At 39.3% G+C, this 22,166-nt stretch overlaps 1 protein-coding gene across 1 annotated transcript in view; it reads left to right on the top strand.

Moving 5' to 3' along the window:
• GABBR2 (gamma-aminobutyric acid type B receptor subunit 2) overlaps positions 1-22,166 on the top strand; it is a 463,337-nt gene that overhangs the window by 57,321 nt on the left and 383,850 nt on the right. The gene's annotated exons all lie outside the window — the stretch shown is intronic.

The raw sequence follows: 22,166 nt of genomic DNA on the forward strand, positions 1-22,166 counted from the left end.
AGCAGAGTAAAGAAAATTTTTGCTTAATGGGAATGAGTGGAAGCAATGAAGTGAAACATTAAAGCTTTTTGTACAAGCTATTTTTAAAAGTACACTGTGGAGGATGGAAGGGGAGGAGGGTGGAATGAAAGGCAAAACTAACATAGCCTCACCTTGTATTCCTTCAGATACATAGAATAAGGCTTATTGGATTTCTCTGTCAGATCTCTGTATTTGTGTAATAGGTTTCAAGTCGTGAATATACACTGACTGGGGATTTAGCAGATAAGGGCATTTTATGAGGTCCTTTAGTTCTGTAATTCTAAAATAGATGAGGAATTCTGGGGTGCTATTTCTGTGTGTTTAAATAAATATATTTAGAACTTTAACATTTCAGTTGACTATTAAATGAATTTCAATATTTAAGTATTCTATAATGAAGTGGAATTTGTGAATTTTGAGGCACTTGGGCAGGATTGGTTTTGGGGTTCACAGTGGTGGTAGTAGTCACAATGGTGATTTACTAATGAACTTACAATTAACTTCTTGTGAGAGATGCAGGGCAAGCAACTGTTTGAAACATGTGGTTTTCACTGTCCTTCAGTAACTGCATGTGACAGGAATGGCTCTCTGCCATTCAGTAATGTGCTTGGACCTCTGCTCAAACCCCAGCAGTTACAATAAGAGTATTACAGAGTGGTTTTTTCCTTCTGTTTGTCAGAAGGTCAGTGAGAATGAAGGGAGTTGTATAAAGGAAACTCATGGACTGTAATCCTAACTGAGGCTCCAGTGTTTCAGCAGGGAGATGCATTATATTTTTTTTTCCAGTTTAGAGACAAATACTGCTTGCCTCCAGTAAGTTTTCAGACACATCTCTCTTGTTAAGAGTTTATTAGTTTTATTTCATATCCAGCAGTGGGCTGACTTGGATTTGGCTGTATTTTCCAAGTACGTAAACATAAACCAAGCAAAACCTTTTGCTTCTAAACAAGTTGTGTTTCCATCAGATGTGTGAGATCTAGCTGTAGAAATGCACGTGCTGACGCTTTGGAAATATGCTGCAACTCCTTTTTACAACCCAGAATGCAATTTTTATCTTATGGTTTCATTATTCTCAATATTTTTAAGAATCAGTTCTGACCACGCTCCCTTATTTCACTTCTACATAATTGATGCACACGTTTAGAGATGTAGATCCTTTAAAATAAGTTGATTAGCAACTTTAAAGGCTACATTCTCAGTTTTTGGAAGAGAATTAGGCAGATAAATGATTGACATTTTTGAAAATGTTGCGTTGCTCCTCTTTCCTCTTGTAACTTTTATGGATTAAAGGCTTGGATGTTCTAAGTCACAAGCCTGCATTATCACTGGAAGAAGCTGTACCGTATTTCCATATGCATAGAGATCTCTATCCCTAGAAGAATTCTCAAGGAATGCTTGTAAGATTGGTTGATATAAAGATCCTCCTGAGGATCAGGATGTCTGTAGAGGCATGGATAGCTCTGGGATTTCTAGCTCGGGGATCTGCACTGTAATTAAAATGCAATTTATTTATTTATTTATTAGCAGATTGTTGCAACTGCTTTAGTAGATGCTGCTCCTGGGTAATGTAGTAGAAACTTCTCTTTGGGAAGAAGCAGAGGGAGAATATAAAATCATAGAATCATGTAACACCCTGAGTTGGAAGGGACTCACAAGGATCATGGAGTCTGACCCTTGGCTCCACACAACTTCACCCAGCATTCATTCCCTCTGTATAAGAGCAGTGTTCAAACACTCCTTGAACTCTGGCCGTTAGGGCCATGCCTGCTGCCCTAGGCAGCCTGTTCCATTCCCACCACCCTCTGGTGCAGAACATGTCCCTAACCCCACCCTGACCTTCCCCTGAAGCAGCTCCATGCTGTTCCCTCAGGTCTTAACTTCCTTTAGCTCCATGCATTTGGAAATGACATTAAAAACATGCAAAAGAAGTTTGTCAGCAAAAAACATTTATTTCCTATCAGAACATGGTGAGAATGTGTTTTTGAAGTGTCGGGGGAAAGCATGCAAATATAACATAATGCAGAGCTGCTTAGCCTGTGTACTTAGGTACAAAAGTAGTTTTAATATTCAAATCTCTCTCTTGTTGATTCTTAATCTTACACCAAACCATTCTTTCTCATCCCTGCCCATTGTTTTCTCATTTTTATTTGTGGTGTTGATGCATGTCTCCTGTGTCCAGAAATGAATTTAGTTATGTGATGAGGCAGCATTTTAATAAAGAAGAGCATTCCTCCAGTGATTGCATTGGTAACAGCTATCTTCTTGCATGCTTCTACTAAGTCTTCCCGTGTAGCATTTCAACTTCTGTTAGAGTTTATTTACCTGAACTTGCTTGCAAACAGGGCCTTTGACTTTCATAGTTGTCAGGCTGAACTGACATTTCTTCAAGATAGTTCCTCAGATATCCCTTCCTGCTGGCTTGTTGTCTCATCTCTTTTTTTTCCTGTGCCAATCCCATACTGATCTGTTCAGTATTGCTCTGCTCCTTACCGGCATCCCCAAATGCAGCATCAGTTGTCCCGCACACTGCTTCTCCACAGTGCTCCCTCCAGGTACAGTTTTATGTTAAAAGCAAATTTTGAGACAAAGCATTTAGTTGCATCGATTTAGTCCATATCCTGAAGATTTTTTTGTGAAACAAATCATTCCTCTCTGCAGTGCTAGAAAAGTTTCACTGGAGAGCGAGTTTTTCTTATATTTCAAATTGCAGGTAGAATTTCCAATCGTAAACAATCCCGTTGTGAATGATTCAGTTTCAGATCTTCATGTCAGCCCTACTGCAGTGAGGGAGTCGTAAGCTGTGTGTTGTCTGCTATGTTCCCTTACAGTACATAAGGGACCCCAGAAAAGCTCTGCATTATTTCCAACCCACACAGAGCAGTGAGCCAAACAGATGAAGAGGAAGCAAATGTAGCTCAGCATACTGCAGAAGAATAGATGACAGTTTATATATGTGTATGTGTAAGCAACTTTACTGAAATTAATCGATTTTACGATACCTGATCGGTAGGCATGATAACAATTGATAAAGCAGTCAGGGATTTCTTCAGAATCTACATAGTGTGCGGAATGCTTCAAGTGTTGTATAAAGGGCTGTTTCAGGCAAGCTCAAGTGAAGCGCTGTCAAGTGAAGAACGTGTAGTTTGAGGCTGAAAAAACACCCAGTGGCTGTTTATCCATCCCCATAAATTCTGGTAGAGCTAGGCTATATTTCTTCTGAAACCAACTATAAATGATGTTGGAAAATATCTCTAAATCATTTGAGTGGGTACTTATTTTGCTTTAAGTTTTTTTTTTCCCCATTTTTTTTACTTCTGTGTATGACGTGCAGATATTAGACTTCATTAAACTCTGGCTGGTAGATTGAATCTTTTAAAAATAATCTTTTCTTCACAATAGACAGTTAAGCAGCATTTTGCCATAATGCCTGACTTCATCTTTGATAAAACAATGGACAGAGCTTTAAACTTATAAAGCATGGCCAACCTGCATAGGCTGTTTATAGGCTAGGTTAGTGAGGATGGACATAACTGTAGTATTCTGTCCACAAAAACATGGTGATAAATAGAGCTACCAACTAGTACGTGCTGTGTGGGGGACATGAGTGAAGGAAGTGGGATAAATGACATCATGGGAGGGCTGATCTTCCTATGCACAGTTTGTATCAGAAGGGCAGGATTTAAGCTCAGCGAGGGGATATGCAGATCAGTGCTCTTATGATCCTAGAGTCTTTAAACTGCAGTGCTCTCAAATGAATTGTTTTTGGAGGAAAACTATAACCTCTTATTGGGACTCGCTTGGTTTCTTTCTGGTCTTAGTGTGCTCAAGAAAGATTTTTATTTGTTTTAGGAGCCTACAGAGACTCAAATCTTGCACAGACCAAACTCTGCTCATGTCTTATTTCTGTTTTCCCATGACTACCTTTTTGAGCGCTTCATTCTTCTGAGGCTGGTAAAGCGCAGAACATCCATTGTACTATGCTTGCAGTGTTTGTTTCTGTGAATGAAAGTGCTGTTCTGTGATACTAGAGCTCTCACTTATATTTCTGACCACTTATTTAAATAAAGGGATACAAAGCTAGCAACATCTAGGCAGAAAGATTTCTAACACACTTTTATTCTTCTTTTTTTCTTTCCCCTCTCAGATCTCTACAGTGTGCATTGACTTATCTTGAAGGTAGATAGTTCTGGCTGTCAACTGATTTCTGGCTGTCTCACTGATATGGAAGTCTAATGAATTTCAAGTTTAATAAAATCAATTATGTTTTGGAGTTGGGATCTGAAATCAACGAAGAGAATTTACTTAAATTCTTGACTAACAGCGTTGAGGAACCACGGTTAATTGTACTTATGCTGTGTGTACTGTATCAGCCCCTTCCATTATATGAACTATTGTCTTGAGGCATGTTCTAAGCAAAGGTATTCACTGTGTTATTCGTTGTTGTAGGTCTTCCAGCTTGTTAGTGATGTGAATTTAAGGTAATAAGTGTGGTGGGTGTACTCTTCCTGAAAATATTTGTTACTATATTGCGGGATGATTCTTACAACCAAATTATTTATAGTGTTTCTTTGAGAGCCTTACTAAAACTTCATAGATCAGCTTTATGTCCATCTCTCTTTCTCTGAGGTCCTGAGACCAAGATACCCATCTTGGTCTGATTTGTGGCCTGAGATGCAGGCAAAAAAACTTCATAATCATGATATTTTCAGTTTACATTTTCCAAAGTGGAAAAAAAAATGCCATCACTAAATATATTTCTTTTTCATGATTGTCACTGTCTTTTCTTTAGAATATGATTTATTTACCCAGTTCTGGGAAAAAAAAAAAAAAAAAATTGTTCATGACCGAAAGTTGTCACCAATGAGAAAACCAAATTGTTACTGGTAAATCTTTCAAACAAGTTGAGCCTTCTGTGTGTATGTGTGAGTTACTGATGCCAGACCTGTGATAGAGCATAAATCCAGTTGTATGATCCTGGGTTTGTTTATATTTAAAATACAGAAATGGAAGGTCAGAGACCAAGGAGCAGAGGGTCTTGGCTGCACATATGTAATGAAGAGAGTTACAATTTTTGTTTATAAGATATTTGGAGAAAAAACAAATTGTTTTTAATTTATTAAATGAATGATTAAGAAGTCATCTAGTGGTAGCCTGTGACAGGACTGTGCTGGACATTGTTGTGCAAGTAAAGGTGGCTATATGTAGGCAGATAAGGAACTCCTACTGTCCAAAACACCAGCTGCCCTCTCCTTGGGCTGTCCTTAATTTACAGCAGGCCCTGTATTGGTAGGAAATTCCTGTTACAAAATGTGAGAAAATTGTTTCAGCACATTGTTTTGTTGGGAATAAGAGCAATTTATAAGCTACAGGAAGCATAAGCACTTAATATATGTGTAACATTAAACAGTACATTTCCACCCACTGAGAGATAAAAACAGAGTTGCAAGCGATTCCTGAAATTAGGAGGCATCCTCTGAGATGTCTGTCTACATAACTGAAGTGCTATTATGAAGACATTGGCTTTTTACGATGATGTAGTTTGTTGAAAACATGGAATGGGTGCATTCATGTAATGGCACCAAAAGTTGGGTTTTGGGATGTGTTTTCCTAATCTGCTTCTGGTAATGAGCAAAAAAAAACCAAAAAAAAAAACACCCTTAAAAACCCTTTAAGAATAGCAACCCAAACCAGACGTTATGTGTAATAGAGTGTCTAGTTGGTGTTGTCTAGAAAATCTGCAGAAACTTAATCTGTTGTTTAATTAATAGATCTTTCTGGTTGTAATCTGTCATCTCGGCCTAATGCAGAGGAGGGGAGAAAAAAAAATAGAAATACTTTCTAGTCAGAGAGAAACAGTGCAGCTTCGTGAGCTCTCACTGAATGTTCACCTCATGTAACATGAAATAGTAAGTTCATGATCACCTATACCTGAATAAACATGGGCATGACTTCAATATTGACAAACATCCACAGACAAGACCTTTCATGGTGATTGCTTGTTTCCAATTAAAAAAAAAAAAAAATCAAAATTCTTGTACCATGGTGAATTTTCAAGGTTGAGTCCCAGAAAATCCATTCTCTGTTAGTAAAAACTGAGCATGTACATCAGAGCTCAGATTCTATTAGGGTAGGGAGTCAGAGTTCCCTTATTGTATGGGCAATGTTTTCTTTATCTGTTATTAAAATTATTGATTGAAGATGAGGTGTGATTTAGTAAGATCTGTCCATGATCGGTTGAAAACATTTGGGATGGGAAAAGATGCTTGTCACAGATCTCAAAAACAAAAGTTGGAAGCTCAGAGAGATAGTAGGTGGCTACACTCTGCAGGAATGTGAAGGAACAGATATGCATCAGTTTGGGTGTTTTTTGTTTTGCTTTGTTGTTTTTAGTAGTTTTTTGTTTGTTTTGTTTTTTGGGGTGTTTTTTTTTTTGAGGGGATGTGAAGGTTGAGTAGGCTGGCCCTGTTCTCCACCAGCAGCTGCAGGGTCACAGCCTGGGGGGGACGAGTGGTGTCCTGGTGTCTGTGAGCCCACGCTGGTTGTGCAAAGGACAGGAGTAGAAAAATCATGCAGATGGCTTTTATCTACAGCAGTGAAAAACATCTGAAGTTTGTCCACTGTTTCCATGGTGACCATGCTAGCATATAGTCTCCATGGGTAACAGGCAGGAGGAGGAGAATGCTCAGTCTTGAAGTACACAAGACTGCATATTCTTATAAGAAATTATTTTGCTTTAATAGCAAATAGATAAGCGTGTTTTGGAGAACAGCATCTGTGCTTAGTATCATAGAATCATTTAGGTTGGAAAAGACCATTAAGATCACCTTACCTAGTCCAACCACCAATCCATCCCCACCATGCCCACTAACCATGGCCCTCAATGCCACATCCACACAGTTCTTGAACAGCCCCAGAGATGGTGATTCCACCACCTCCCAGGGCAGCCTGTGCCAATATCTCACCTTCTACAATACCTTGTACAGTCCAACAATGGTACAGTCCTATGATTGGATTGTCAACTATTCAGCCAGTTATATATGAGAAGTGACCACCTTGCATCAGGTGAAGTTATTCAAAGCCTTGTGGCACCTGGATAAAAGACTATCTGCGCATTACATCCTTTCTGGTTTTGGGCGTATTCTGAGACTAGGTGACCATGAACTACCTGCATTTGGATTGTCTTTGTCTATAATAAAGTGTACTCAAAAGATACCTATACCTTTCTCTTGCTATTATGTTTAACTTCAGTTTGTTTGTTTGTTAGAGGAATTCCTCCTACTAAGGGCAGTCTGCATGCATCCCTGCCCAAAGGGAAAAGGTGCAGTTGAGTGAAAAGCTGGAGTGCCTGGGGAGGAACAGAAATGCCTGGCAAGCAAGGAGCTTTGTCCACAGGGGTAGACCAGCACGGACCAAACTCTGAGGTTTTCACCTTGGGATCCCAAATGTGCTGTAGTTAAATCATCATGTGCCCCTTATCCCTCAACTACTCATCAGAGTCCCATCTGTTTGTTCCTCTCTTGTAGTTAGATGCAGGAGCTGTAGAGAAGGGGTTGGTCAGAAGATTCTGGATGATCATACCTTCTTATCTCATGTTTTCAGATTATTTTTTTTTCTTTTAACTTCAACTTCACCTCTGCTCTTAGTCTCCCATTGTGGGTACCAGCTGAGGTGGTCTGACTTGGTACAGGATGTGTCTGCTCAGCTGAGGGCTCAGAAGGTTACTCCATGAATGTACGAAAAGCTGGTTTTCACAGAATACTAGGGGTTGGAAGGGACATGTGGTGATCATCTACCAAACCCCACCTGCTAAAGCCTGGCCCCATATACTCGACTCACGTCTTTTAGATGTTTTTAAGCATTGACAAGATCTCCCTTCAGCCTCCTCTCCTCCAGGCTGAACAGTCCCTGATCTCTCAGCCTTTCTTCATAAGGGAGACGGTCCAGGCCCCTAATGATCTTTGTGGCCCTCCACTGGACTCTCTGCAGTAGTCTCCTGTCTTTCTTCAAGTGGGGCACTCAGTTTTCTTTTACATGATTTATATTATACGTATATAAACATACAGGGTATAATTATCATTTGTATCTGCAAAACATATGCCGTATGTAACAGATTCTGTACAAAAATTTTGGTAAAATTCTATCTCTTATGGGAAATTTCCATTTGTACTTCCTACAAACCTATGGCACACAAAGGTGGCCATGAGAATCTAGGGACACAGCAACTCAAATTAGAGTAGTATGGACCCTATAGATACGATGCTCTTAAAGTTATTACATGTATATCTTCATTTCTGCCCCTTTCCTGACTTATAGTTTGCCTGCCTACTGCTCCTCTGAATCACAACCTGGATCCTAAGGTTGGTAGTTTTGCACTGGTGTTGGCCATAAGGCACAGGGTAATACAGTGAGTTCTCAGAATCTGTAGTCCTTTGCTGGGAGGAACATGATGTTCATCTTGAAAGATTCATCTTCTTTGCTGCAGAATCCATTTGTGGTCATTTTTATGTTTGCTAACACACATTTCTATCTTTGTTCATTGTTCTGCAGTTGCAGGTTATGTTCTATATGTGATAGCCTTTGCACATTAGATACTGGGCTATTTTTAAAATTAATTTTAATTTTTCCTTTGTTACCCCTATGTAAGGGAACTGTTGAATCACAGCCTGAACCTCTGATTGACCACCTGAGGCGAGTGCTGAGTCAGCTGCAGAGGCACAGGTGAATGCAATTTCACCTGAGTTACCAGAAGGGGTGGAGCCAGGCTCCACGTCTCCTAGACCCCATTTAAGGGCTGACTCCCAAGGAGTCAGGATGCCTAGCTGGAGATCCTTCCTCTAAGAGCCCTTCTGCGAGCTCAGGACATGGGTAAGGTCGTTATTTCATTTCTCCTTTGTAAAGTGATAATCTCTCTGGTCCAATACCTGTTTGCCATACACCCTAACACCAGTTTAGGTTATGCTTAACACACCCCTAGCTCCACACCTGCTTTTTGATTTTATTATTTTTGAATGACCTGCTTATGACCACCACACGGTAGGGTGTGATGCAACATGGTTGCACATCTTATGCTAAATCTTATGATCTCTTCTTTGTAATAAGACTGAAAGAGTATACAGCTTCCCCTATCCAGGCCTGCAAGAGGGGAAATTTGGGCTTTTTGTTTTGACTGCAAGGTTTCTGACCTTGAAAATATGTTCAAAGCCCCTTACAAATCTGTAAGGCAGGAAGAAAAGGTATGCAAGGAAATTATTTTCAGAAATGGGAGAGGAAATGCTGCTACAGAGTGTTTCTTTTGGGTCTACATTTGGCTGCAGTGTACTACTTGGTAAATGAATGAAACTACTATTTTCATGTAGGATCCCAACATCTAATGCCATGTAATTGCAAATGAAAGCACTGAAATAACCCGAAGGTGCACATGCTGATTCTTCTTCAGATCCTTACCTCCCCCCAAAAATTGCAGTCATTCTCCTGACTCTCTGCAAATGTGTGTGTCTGGTTGGTTTGTAGGTGGATAGGCTAAGAGCATGGAGGCACTCCGTGCCATAAGCACCACTTAGTAATGAGGAAAGCAAGGTCTCTGAACTGTTACACTGAGAGTGATGTAAATGATCTTTCTATATACCGGTAAAAAACTGAAATCTTTGCCAAGAAAAAATAAAGGATGTTACCAAAGGTGTTCTTGCAGTATGAGAATGGATAAATTCACAGACTTGAGTCGCCAAAAAGTCTTGCTGAAAAACATTCCAAGAGGGTCTCAGCCATTGATCCTATAGAGACGTGGTGGTTTTGGAACTTTTACTATGGCTCTCTTGGCTTTCTTCTGTGTCACAGTCCTGTATTAAAGTTATGTATTTTATATGAATTAATTTCAAGAGAGAATGCATATAGAAAGTCTAAAATGATGATGGTGCACTGCTTTTTATTATTATCTTTTTTCCTCCTGGAGGGGATTTTCGTGCTGTAGATTCTTATTTTGCACTGATTCATGGAAACTTCTCTGCTTCCCACCATGATTAATTTCATGTATGTATTTCTATTCTAAGAGGTTCCATAGAGCCAGTTAAGAGAAGTTGATCACACGTTCCTAACGTGAAGTAAAGTACATTTGCTCCAAAGTGGGGGGAAAAAAAACAAAACAAACAAACAAAAAAGCAACCTGTGATTCTACTGATTTATTTTACAAAGCCAGATAAGCCACCACAGGATTTTGATGCTAATAAGTTAGTTTTAGTACAAATAATGGAAAAAGCTCGAGTACTCAGGTATCTTCTGTATCACTGGACTACCCTATTCTACCCCTAGGAACCAATAATTACAGAGAAAAAGAGTAACTAAAGTCTAATTTTCATTAAATGTTCATAATCTGGTTAGAAAGAGCAGTTCTGTGAAAAGAATACTTTAAAAAACATTGTGTCCTGGAAATTGGGGTCCTGTGCTCCTCTGCCTGATCTCTGCATACACATGATAAATGTAATTTCAAGCTTTTTTTTAATTACCATCAGAATTTTCCACTTTTCAGCCTTTAGAGCTATCTCATATTCCCCAACACCTTGAGAAGAGGCAGCCGTGGCTAATCTGGGGGCACGCACATGGCCAACCAGCATGTATGCCAAGTGCTTGCTGCATAGCTGAGCTTGTGGTACCGTCTCACCTGATAAATCCATGAGTTCTAACCTGGATCCGATATTTGGTCAATTGCTTTCATCAAACTTAAAGTACACCTTTGGCACTACAGAAGGGGGAAAGGTTCTGAATGGGATGATGGATAGGGAGAGAGGGTGAGCTTCTATAGGTGGGCTAAAAACAGCTGGTACATTTATGAAGCCACACAAGAAATAAAAAAAAAAAAGGTAAGAGAAAGATGTAGGGTTTCTTGCAGCTTTAGAATTCAATGTCTAGGGATTAAAAATTTTTCCTCTTTTTTTTTTTTTTTGCTATAGGTAAGACAAAAATCTTCCCACATAAAATTCATTTGGTCTAGGAGACAATCTGTGCTAACACCTCTGTTGGGGTCTGTTCCTTAGGGCAGTGTTCTGACCTTTTTGTTTCTGAGGTCACTTGTTTCAGTCATTGCAAAACCCAAATTTGTAAACCATAACAGAATTGAGGTGAAGGAGGGTGAACTACTGCTAAAAGAAAAGCCAACTGCATTGAAATGGTGGTAAACTTTAAGTTCATCTTTTAGTAAAGTGAGAGGAATCATCACAACCAGCAGCTCAAGGCAGTTCTTGAAAAGGAAAACCACTGAAAACAGTAAATAGAGCAGAACTTAAGAAAAAATTACTGTGGAGTAATGCATTTGTACTATATGGATCTCAAAGAGTTAACAGCAGTAGTATAGATGCAGTTCTAAAAATACTCATTTATTAAGAATGTCAGTGGAACTGCATGTGTTTTCACCAGGGCTGACTTCCTTTCATATTTATAAATCTTGCCTGCCTGCATGGTCTCTAAAGCAATTTGAAATTCCTTATTTGCATATTTATTTCTTAACCTTAATGTAGCAACAGAATGTAGAAGTGTCTCCATTTTATTATGTATCTCATGCTGGATTTTAAATTAAAGAAAACAAGAAGAAAAGAACCAATTCATTAAAACGAAAGCTATGACAACTGCCGGGATTTTTTTAATGATTTTTTCAGTGAGTGGAATTGTTTCTGTGACTTTAACTGCAGCTATATTTTGACATTATCACGAAACATTTTAAGCTATTCTTTTCTGTATGCATAAGAAGCTGATATCAGGTTTATACCAGGTGATTCTACATTGAAAGCAGAATGCGAGTTTGCTTCTGCAACAATTGCCATGTTGGTAATTCATTAATAAATGCTTCTGTGAAGCTGCTTTGTGATAGAGAGCTCATGCATATCATTCCCTAGGACAAAGGGTTAGGGAAAGGCTCCCTGTATTTACAAATCTTCTGAAATCATTCATAAATATTAGTTCACTTTGTAGGAGTGATGTTTACTACATAACTACAGCATGTCTGTTCAGCCAACCAGTCCTCTGTGATTATAACTGATTTTATAAATGGAATGTTTGTAGAAGTAGACTATTACCAGCACATGATAAGAGGAAGTCCCTACTTCAGGGCAATTGCACAGAGTCCCTAAGAACACATCTCAAGGAAACATTTGTATAGCAGCTGTAATCAGTGTGTAATTAAATACATACTAATACTATGCCTTTGTAATTGATCTGTATGATTTTTTAAATGGAAAACACAGATTAAAAGTTCTCAGTAATACTGACACTTGAAGGCTGAGAGTATTGAGTGGCTTTGGTGTTTGCAGTATGCTTTGCTTACCCTCTTTGGGAGGAAAGACCACTGTGTTTAAATCTTTATGCATTTGAATCGCACGCATCACTTAAGTATGCAAATTGCTTTTTCAGGTAATGCATGCAGCGTTCTAATATCTGACACTGTGAAACTAGATGAATTAGTTAAATATTTCTCTTTATACACTATTTTAGTGCTTTAAATGTATAAAATTAGATTCCACTGTTATCTTCTCTGTCTCCACATCTTCCATTTTATGCCATCTTCTTGTATCATGAACATGACTCTACCTAAATGCCTTTGACTTCAGGTTTGAACTTGCTATAATTCAGAATTTTAGTCACCATGTCTGAAAGCTTCACACTTCACACATACAGGGCCAGGTCTGATCTGACTGATATACTTATATACTCTGGAAATATTTCAGGATGTCCAAAATCTGGAAGGGTGCTCAAAAGGAAAATTTATTTTCCATCCTTGAAGTCACAAAGTAAATCATAAGCGGTGACCTAAACTCATTCAGTTCAAAGACAGGATATTCAGAATGCTCAAAGCAGAATGCAAAAATAAAAGTTATCAGGAGTTTACATTCCTAATTTCATTGAATTCCATCATGGTGTAGGTGCAAAAGAAACAAGACCACTCTCTGCACCTTTTATCTTTTAGTATAAACAAGTCAAGCTCATTTAGCCTTTCCTTAAGATAAGCTATTCATTCCCATTATTATTTTATCTGTGACTGTTGCACTGTGAATTAATTATTCTTGAAGGTGGTGATGGTATACACATATAGTATTCCTTGAGTTACTGTTTATACTTGGAAACATTTGAATAGATAACTTTAAAAATTGTATTTAATGTTTTCATAGCTAAATGTAATCAGTTGTTCAAGTTCTTTTCCCTCCGCTTTCAAGCTGTAAGTTCCAAACTTGGTCTTTCTGTTACCCATTTCAGGGAGCATCACCAAGCCCTGTTAAACTTTAGTGCTTTGTTATTTTAATTCTTAAAGCTGCAATATGCTGGAGAGTATCTAGACTACTGCAGCAGGTGAAATAAGGCTGTTCAGTTTGTTCAAGGAACTTATATGTTCTTTATGTCACATAATGTGGTAGAAAATCAGTAAGAAATAGATGATCGTAAAACCTAATTTCTATATCTTGAACAGATAAAGAACTGTAGTGCAGATCGGGGGGGAAAAAAGTTTTTGTAGTTGGCAAAAACAGAAATGACTCCCCTGCCTTCTGTCATGGTTTGGCCCCATTCTGTGACTAACAGGGTGGAGGGAACCACTGACCCTGCTCTGAGATGGGGGGGAGAGGGGTAGGGAAAAGGTAGGGAGATGAGCCTAAAAACAAAACAGCAGCAACAAGCTAAGGGGCAAAATCAATTTTCTAAATGTGACAGTAGAATGCAAGATAAGGCAATATAATACTGTAAAATTTGAATTGAAGCTTATAAATAAAATGAAAGAGTGTCCAAAACTGAAGGCATTACTCTAATGCTGAAGGTGAGAGGGAGCACACACTGCAGAGATGAGCAGAAGAAAGGGGGCTGTGTTGTGACTAGTGAGCAGTTTTATCTTTCCCTCTGAACAGAGAACAGAAATGAAACAGTGAAGTCTTCAGAGATTTGTAGTTCTTCTCCTCTGAGAAAGATATCCTGGAACTATCAGCAATCCACAGAACTGGAGCATTAACTCTTCAACTCCCAGTGCAATGCATGATGCAGTGATGTGGAATACCAGTAACAAAAATCATAAAACCATTATACAACTTCATAATTCAAACAGAGTAAAAATATAAATAAATAAGGGTGGGAGAGGAACTTAACCTTAGATATTCTGAGAAACAGTACCAATAAATTCATAGCACTTCTACAACATTACTGTAGAAATTCAATGAAATTCTGAATTTATGTTTTGAAATTGCCCCAAGCTATTTAATCACAGTACAGTTATATCCAACCTGACTGATACTCCCACTGATGGGGCAGCCAGCCCCAGTGGCACTCCCTGTAGCTCATTACTGGGGCCAGTTTTGTTTAATATTTTTATCAGTGATCTGGACAAGGGGATTGAGTGTATCCTTATTATGTTTGCAGATGATACCAAGAGACTCCCTAATCTAATTCACCCCTCTAACTATTATCCCTTACTGATAGTTCAGGCTGGCAGCGATGAAGTCACAGAGAGAAGCTGGAGGGATATCAAAAGGTATTGAGGTGGTTAGTGGATGGTGCAGGAGTACAGATGTTATTTTCTTCTCTCCCTTCAATGGCAGGGTGGGACACAGAGAGGACCAGGAAAACTCATCTGATAACTACATGGCTGAGAGGCTGGTGCTGCCACAGGAATTTTGGCTTGTTTATTATTATTATTACAGTGGGGCAGTTTACTTGGCTCCTGGTGGCTTCAGATGGATCCACCTTGTTCAAACAGGAAAAAGGATTCTGGCCCAGGAGCTATGTGGGCTCACTGACAGGGCTTTAAACTAGGTTTGAAGCTGGAAGGGGCTGATAGAGAGCCTGCCTACAGCAGTGTAAGGAATGGCATAGCTAAGTTGGAGGAACAAGATGCCAGTGGGGGCCCTCAACCTGCTGCATCTTATGATGATGAAGGCAACAGGGAGACTAAAAGTAAATATCCCAAAGGAATTAAGGAGTTGTCCCTTGGGAAGTTAAAAGGACCAGCTGCCCAATGCAGGCTGGGAAATGAACAGAATCGCACAGAATCACAGAATTGTAGGGACTGGAAGGGACCTCTAGAGTTCATCTAGTTCAATCCCCCTGCCAAAGCAGGCTCCCTAGACCAGGTTGCACAGGTTAGAAGCCACTGTCTACTGGAAAACTACAATGGGCTGCTGTGATGCAATGATGGAGTTCACACTGTTGAGGGGTATCAGACAGGCAAAGAGTAAGATCAGGGAGCTTAATTTTAGGAAAGCCAAATTCCAGTTCTTCAAGGAGTTAGTCAACAAAATCCCTCTGGGAACAAGAGAGCAGAACAGACAGATCTATAAGGAAGTTTTCCCTAGGATATGAGCTCTCTGTCCCCGGGTGTAGTAATTCAAGAAAGAAAGCCAAGAAAACAGCATGGCTGAACCAAGAGCTGCTGGTCAAACTGGAGAGCAAGAAGAAAATGCACAGGCAGTGAAAGCAGGGACAGGTAACCTGAGAGTAGCATAGGGATGCTACTAGGCTGTGTAAGGGCAGGGTCAAGAAGGCCTAGGTCCAACTGGAACTGGACTTGGCAAAGGGCACAAAGAAGGATAAGAAGGGTTTCTGTAAGTAAAGATCAGGTTTGCGGCTGCCAGAGGAACCTGCACTTCTGTAAGTCTATGGGTCCAATGAAATGCATCCCAGAATCCTGAGGCAACTGGCTGACATAGTCACTAAACTACTTTCAGTGGTATTTAAAAAGTCATGGTGGTCAGGTGAAGTCCCTGGTGACTGGAAAGAAGGCATTACCATGCCCTTTTTTAAGAAGTATAGAAAGGGCGACCCAGGGAACTACCAGCCTCTCAGCCTCCCCTCTATGCCAGGGAAGGTCATGGAGCAGATCCTCCTGGAAGCTATGATAAGGTATATGGAAGAGATGGAGGTGATATGGGACAACCAGCATGGCTTCACCAAGGCTAAGTCCTGCCTGACCAAATCTGTTGCTTTTTATGGTGTAACTGCAACAGTGGACGAGGGAAGAGCCACTGATGTCATCTATCTGAACTTCAGTAAGGCCTTTGACATAATCCCCTGTAACACCTTTCTCTCCAAATTGGGAAGATGTTGATTTGATGGGTGGATTGTTCAATGGACGAGGAATCGGTTATGAGATCATTCCAAGTGAGTGGTGATCATTGAATGGCTCAGTGTCCAGGTGGAGAACAGTGACAAGTGGTGTTCCTCAGGGGTCGGTACTAGGACTGATGCTCTTTAATATCTTCATCAGTGACGTCAACAGTGGATTTGAGTGTAGCCTCAGCAAGTTTGCAGATGACACCATGCTGTGTGGTGTGGTCAACACACCCAAGAAATGGGATGCCATCCAGAGAGACCTAGATAGGCTTGATCAGTGGGCCCAGGGAAACTTCATGAGGTTCAACAAATCCAAATGCAAGGTCTTGGCACCTGAGTCAGGGCAATTCCTGCCATCAATACAAGTTGGGGGATGTGAGGATAGAGTACAGCCCTAATGAAAAAGGACTTAGGAGTACTGGTGGATTGCAAGCTGGACGTGAGACAGGAACGTGCCCTAGCAGCCCAGAAACCCAAACACACTCAGAGCTGCATCAAAAGAATTGCAGTCAGCAGTTTGAAGGAGGTGATTCTGCTCATCTATGGTGAGGCCTCACTTGTAGTACTGTGTCCAGATGTGGAGTCTGCAGTACAGGAGAGGTGTGGACCTGCTGGAGCATACTGAGAGGAGGGCCACAAAAAAGATCCAGGGGATAGCACAACTCTCCTGTGAGGACAGGCTGAGAGAGCTGGGGCTGTTCTGCCTGGAGAAGAGAAGGCTCCAGGGAGACCTGAGAGCAGCCTTTTAGTATCTAAAGGGGATCCATAAGAAAGAAGGAGACAGACTCTTTAGCAGGGTCTGTTCTGATAGGACGGGGAAATATTTTCACAGTGAAAGAGGGGAGATATAGATTAAATGTAATTTTATAGTAAGGGTAGTCAGGCCCTGGAACAGGTTGCCTAGTGTGGTGGTGGATGTTGCATCCCTGGAGACACTTGAGGTCGGGTAGGATGAGGCTCTGAGCAATCTGATCTAGCTTTAGGTGTTCCTGTTCATTGCAGGGGAGTTGGACTAGATGGCCTTAAAGGGTCCCTTCCAATTCAAATAATTCTTTGACTCTGTAAAGTTAGGTGGGATTTTTGATCTCCTTGAGCCAGGAAGGCCCTGCAGAAGGATGTGGATAGGCTAGATCCGTGGCCAAGTCCAGTTGCATGACTTGTTCAGTAACAAGGCTAAATGCTGGATCCTGCACTTAAGTCATTAACAACCCCAATCAGTGGGGTAGATCTCGGGGAGAGTGGCTGTAAAGTTGCTTGACAGAAATGGATCTAGTGGTGCTGATCAACAACCAACTGAAATGGAGCCAGCACTGTGCCCAGGTCGCCAAGAAGGCTAATGGCATCCTGGCCTGTAACAGAAATAGTGTGGCTAGCAAGTTTAGAGAAATGATTTGCCACTTCTGCACAGCTCTGTAAAACTTCACATTGAGTATTGTGTTCAGTTTGGGCCCCTCACTACATGAAGGATACTTTGTTGCTCAGATGTCTGAAGTGAAGAGCAGTGAAACTGCTGAAAGGACTAGAAAATTAAAATTATGGAGAGTGGCTGAAGGAACTGGTGAAAAAGGGGCTGAGGGGAGGCCTCATTGTTCTCTAGGACTACCTGAAAGGAGATTTCAGCAAGGTGGGTGTCAGTCTTTTTTCTCAAGTGTCAAGCGATTGAAAGCAAGAAGAATGGGGAATGTGTAGAATGGATGTTAGGAAGAATGCCTTCACAGAGAGAATGGTCAAGCATTGGCTGACTAGGGAAGTGGTGGAGTCCCCAACCTTGGAGCTATTTAATAGACATGTGGATGTGGCACTAAGGGACACAGTTTAGTGATGCTACTTGGTAGGTCATGCTGATGGTTCAACTTGACCATGAAAGTCTCTTCCAAGAGAAATGCTTCTACAATTCATTGAAATCATAGTATTTAAGTGTCCAGTATCTGATCTCTAATCAGATATCCAGATACCCAGACTGACCTGGGTCTTTTTACATCTGCAGTGCATAGTCATTATAAATGACACTTGTAAGGAAGGCTGCATCAGATCTCAAACGTACTGCTGTAACAGAATGACTCTTAATAATGTTCCAGCGTGAGGAAGAAAGTTGTAATTAATAGACCAAAATGTGAACTAATAGGTGTTAATTATCTTGTCCCTTTGTACATTTGTCAGTTTTTAAATGGACACTAGTTTTAATGTAGAAAAGATCTTTACCCTTTTTCCATTTTGTTACCATTGCCATAGCTGTGTTTTTTTTATAGCATAACCTCAGAATTGTATTTTATGTTTTTTTAAAAATCATTTTTTCGGTTTTGTAAATCAAGAAGTCTTAATCCAAATGAGTAATTAGGTGATCTTAATCTTATCAGGAAGATGGAGGAAGATAAAATAAAATTACATCATCAACCATAATAAAGCTGTTTAATTGTGTTATCGTCTATAATAACACAGAAAAAGATGAAAAAATAATAAAATGACCTTTAAAAAAAAAATCTAATAATTACAGGTGAAAAGTATTCTTTTTGTGGCTAACCACAAAAATGGGAGAAAACTTTTCCTCTCTTATTGAAGAAACTGTGATTCAGCTTCAAGAAACTTATTTCTGGTAACTAGATATTGCTTAGTCTCTTGTTTCATTACCTAGTCTATTCTTATTTTTCATGATAGAAATATTAGTCTGGAGTTATGGGACAGATGCTTGATGCTGTTATATGCTGTTATAAGCATATGCTCCAATCTTTTAGAGTGTAAACTTCGTGGTAAAACTGAAACTAATCTTCTGTCCCAGTATTTTCAAAACAGAACTGAAATATCCTTTATTCTATACATAAAAGAAAATTTAATAATCTGGTAAGGAGAAGTTTTTTTTGTGTGTGGAAAAATTTATGTTGATATGTATTACTAAGCTCATGATCACTTTTGTTGTACTAGAAGTACAGTAATGGAACAGTGTGAACTGGGGAGAAATAAAAATCAGAAGTAGCAGGCATGACTCAGATGAGAACGTTTTTCAGCTAAACAGTTCTGTGTTAACGCTAGATTGAGGATAGCCTGAAGCAGTGTGTTGGTTGCATGTGGCAAATATTTGACATCCAGCTTCTTTGCCATCCAGGTTTCCTTTCTTACCTCTAATGAAACTATACCAAGGCTAGTTTTGAGCCTACTGTTACGTTAAACACTGAACTATGAACTTACATTCTTAAATATAATTTGAGCTTAAACTAGCTTTGACAGTGAAACGTGGTGTCTGTTAAAGTACGGTTTCATGAGAATGTTGAAAACTGAATCATGTAAAAAGTTGTTCTTTGTTGTTTACTGTTCACGCTATTAACAGACATAAGCATTGCTATAAACTCAAGGAGATGAGACACAGTTACAGCAAATTTTTAAATCAAGCAAGATTTTGTTCATATCTTACCCCATTTTCCTTACCTGTGCAGTGGGCTACCTCTACTTGTCTTTGAGGTGCTGGGCTTCACATTGCTATTTATAAATAAAAATAATTTGTTTAGGTAAATGTGGATAATGGCAATGTAGTTAAGATTCACATAAAGATATCAATTTCAGTGCCAAAGTAGCTTTTATTGGAGAAAAGGCTTGTTGAAGAGCCTAGACCTTTCATTCAGGGATGTATTCAAGTGGTTGCCTTCAGGTCAGCTGAATGGGCATGCAGAGGTCAGCACATCTATTTGCTGCTTAAGTATTTCTCTGCAGAACTCTGAGAACTGCTATAGAAAGGACTCTGTGCTGTTAGCAGTGAGGTGTGCACACAGTCTTAGTCATAGCATTGTTTCAGTCCTTAATTTTAAGGATGATGGAGCTGATGTGTAGACCTGGTCAAAAGATTGATGTATAATTACTGTGTGGCTTATTAATCTGTATATTTTGTAAAGTGCTGACCATCAACTTCAGCATAGTGTAGTATTATATCCTCATTTTGTATGGAATCTACCAAAAGCTAAAGGACTTAATGCATTGGATTTGTACGATTAAATGACAAATACCGTGGTGTGTGTGTGTATATATATATACATTTTTTTTTATGGCAGTAAAGGGCTACAGGTAGTCATACTCTTAAAAACGCAATGCATGAATATGGGTAAAGAGGTCAATTTTTATTGTGGAAGGTTTGGGAAGGGCAATTCTTTACTTCTTTGTTTTACTAGCAACAGTCAGTGTAGTGTGCCATCCTACTTGAAGTAGATATTTTTCTAACTAGATCAAGAGAAGTAAGCAATATAAAATTTATATGTAACTACAGTATCTGAGTTGCATTCATAAGCAGTTATGGTCTAGCTATAGAATAGACTGAGAAATATTAACATCAAGAAAGATAACAGCATGGTATTAGTGCCATTTATGAAGCATGATCTTTCAATTATTAAAGAACGTTAGCATGACTAAAAGGGCAGACCAAGGTATCGGTGTGAGCTTACCTTGTTGGGATATAAGGGAACTGATACTCATTGAAGTTCAGTCCCTATAGGCTTGATTCCAGCAAATTATTTTTGTATTGATGCTTTGCTTACGTGCTTTGTGTAAGCAACAGCACCTGTGTTATGGAATATATGCTACACCTGGGCTTTGTATGGAACAGTGCTGGGGTTTTGATTTGCAGCTTTTCTTCAGCTGACAGAAACTAAGCAGCACAGGAATATGTAAGAAAACAAAAAGAATGCCTCTACTGAAATGTCTGATCTAAACAAAATAATCTAATACTCTGCTAAAGCACAAATAAGCCTTTTCTGTCGTGGCCCCATGGGTGCTATGTGATAGCAGATGAGAAACCAAGTGATTGCTTGTTTCTCTATGGGAGAAAAATTGACTTATTATAGTGACTGAAGTGAGAGACAGAGTGCTCTTGAAGAAATTATTCATTAAGATGTCATCCATGTTTAGTATTAACCTAAAGGAGTATAAAAACAAATGTAATTTTTTGTTGGGAAAGGATGAGGAGAAAACATGCTTTCACTATAGTCTGAGTAAGTTTGAAATCATCAGTTTGGAGCTACTCACAGAGATAGCGATATTTTTCAGTTACTGTGATTTGTTGAATGTAATTTGATACATTTGGAAATCATAGTGAAATCTCTGGAGACATTTAAATGTTTTACAGAAGGAAAAGTAATTAGAATATGTAAGAAATTTTGAATGTCAAGATATGTGAATAAATGTAACCTCACCATTTGTAGAGTTTGCAGTTACTTGTCTATTTATATTTTCAATTAATATTATGTATTATGGCCATTGATAGAGTGTACATGCCATAAAATCAACCAAGATTAAATACTGCCAATCTTACACTGTATGGAGGAAGAGATCTACTTCTTAACAAATACTAATATTCTTAGCATACAAGGCTGGAATACACTAAAGGTGCATATCAAATCCATACAATTCTAAAAACATTTTATTGTGTTTTAATATTCAGTTCAGATGTATTCCACCCCAAATAGAGCATGTTAGTGGCAATAGAAAAATTAAGGGGAGCAAGTATGGACACAGCCTCTACCAGCTATTGTCTTTCCTCTTCCAAATTACTTGGTTTATATTGTAGGGGTTTACTTTAGGCAATCATAAGATGTACCTCAGAGTTTGCTGAGAAAATAATTTTGAATTTTGAATGGCCCAATTTATTCCAGTGCCATTCAGATAGCAGTGCTGATAAATGCCTCTTAAACTTTCTCATTGCTCAGTTATGTGCAGGTTTTCTGGATGCTGCAGTTGGCAGCGTAGTAAAGGGTTGTGAACATCAGACAATCAGGACAATATTTAGGGTTGTACAGAATTTAATTGTTGACGTACTCTACAAGCTGAAACTGGAGTGAATGATTACTCCAGAGGCTAAAGCTCTTTGGTTTGCAAGCACAATGTGTAAATAAGCATAAATCTTCTACTAAGGTTGTTAAAGCCATACATGTTTAATTTTGTTAGTCAGTATTGAAGTTTCTAATTCAGCTCATTATGTGTGCATCCATGTGAGAATCTCAGTGGTTGGTCTAACTCCATTTCAGCATGCTTACAGGATGTTTTGCACCTTTCTCTACACTGCAGCTGCTTCTTGTTGCTAGCAAAACACTGTAGAT

This window comes from Gallus gallus, chromosome 2 (genome assembly GCF_016699485.2).
Source record: "Gallus gallus isolate bGalGal1 chromosome 2, bGalGal1.mat.broiler.GRCg7b, whole genome shotgun sequence".
Taxonomy (NCBI): Eukaryota; Metazoa; Chordata; class Aves; order Galliformes; family Phasianidae; genus Gallus; species Gallus gallus.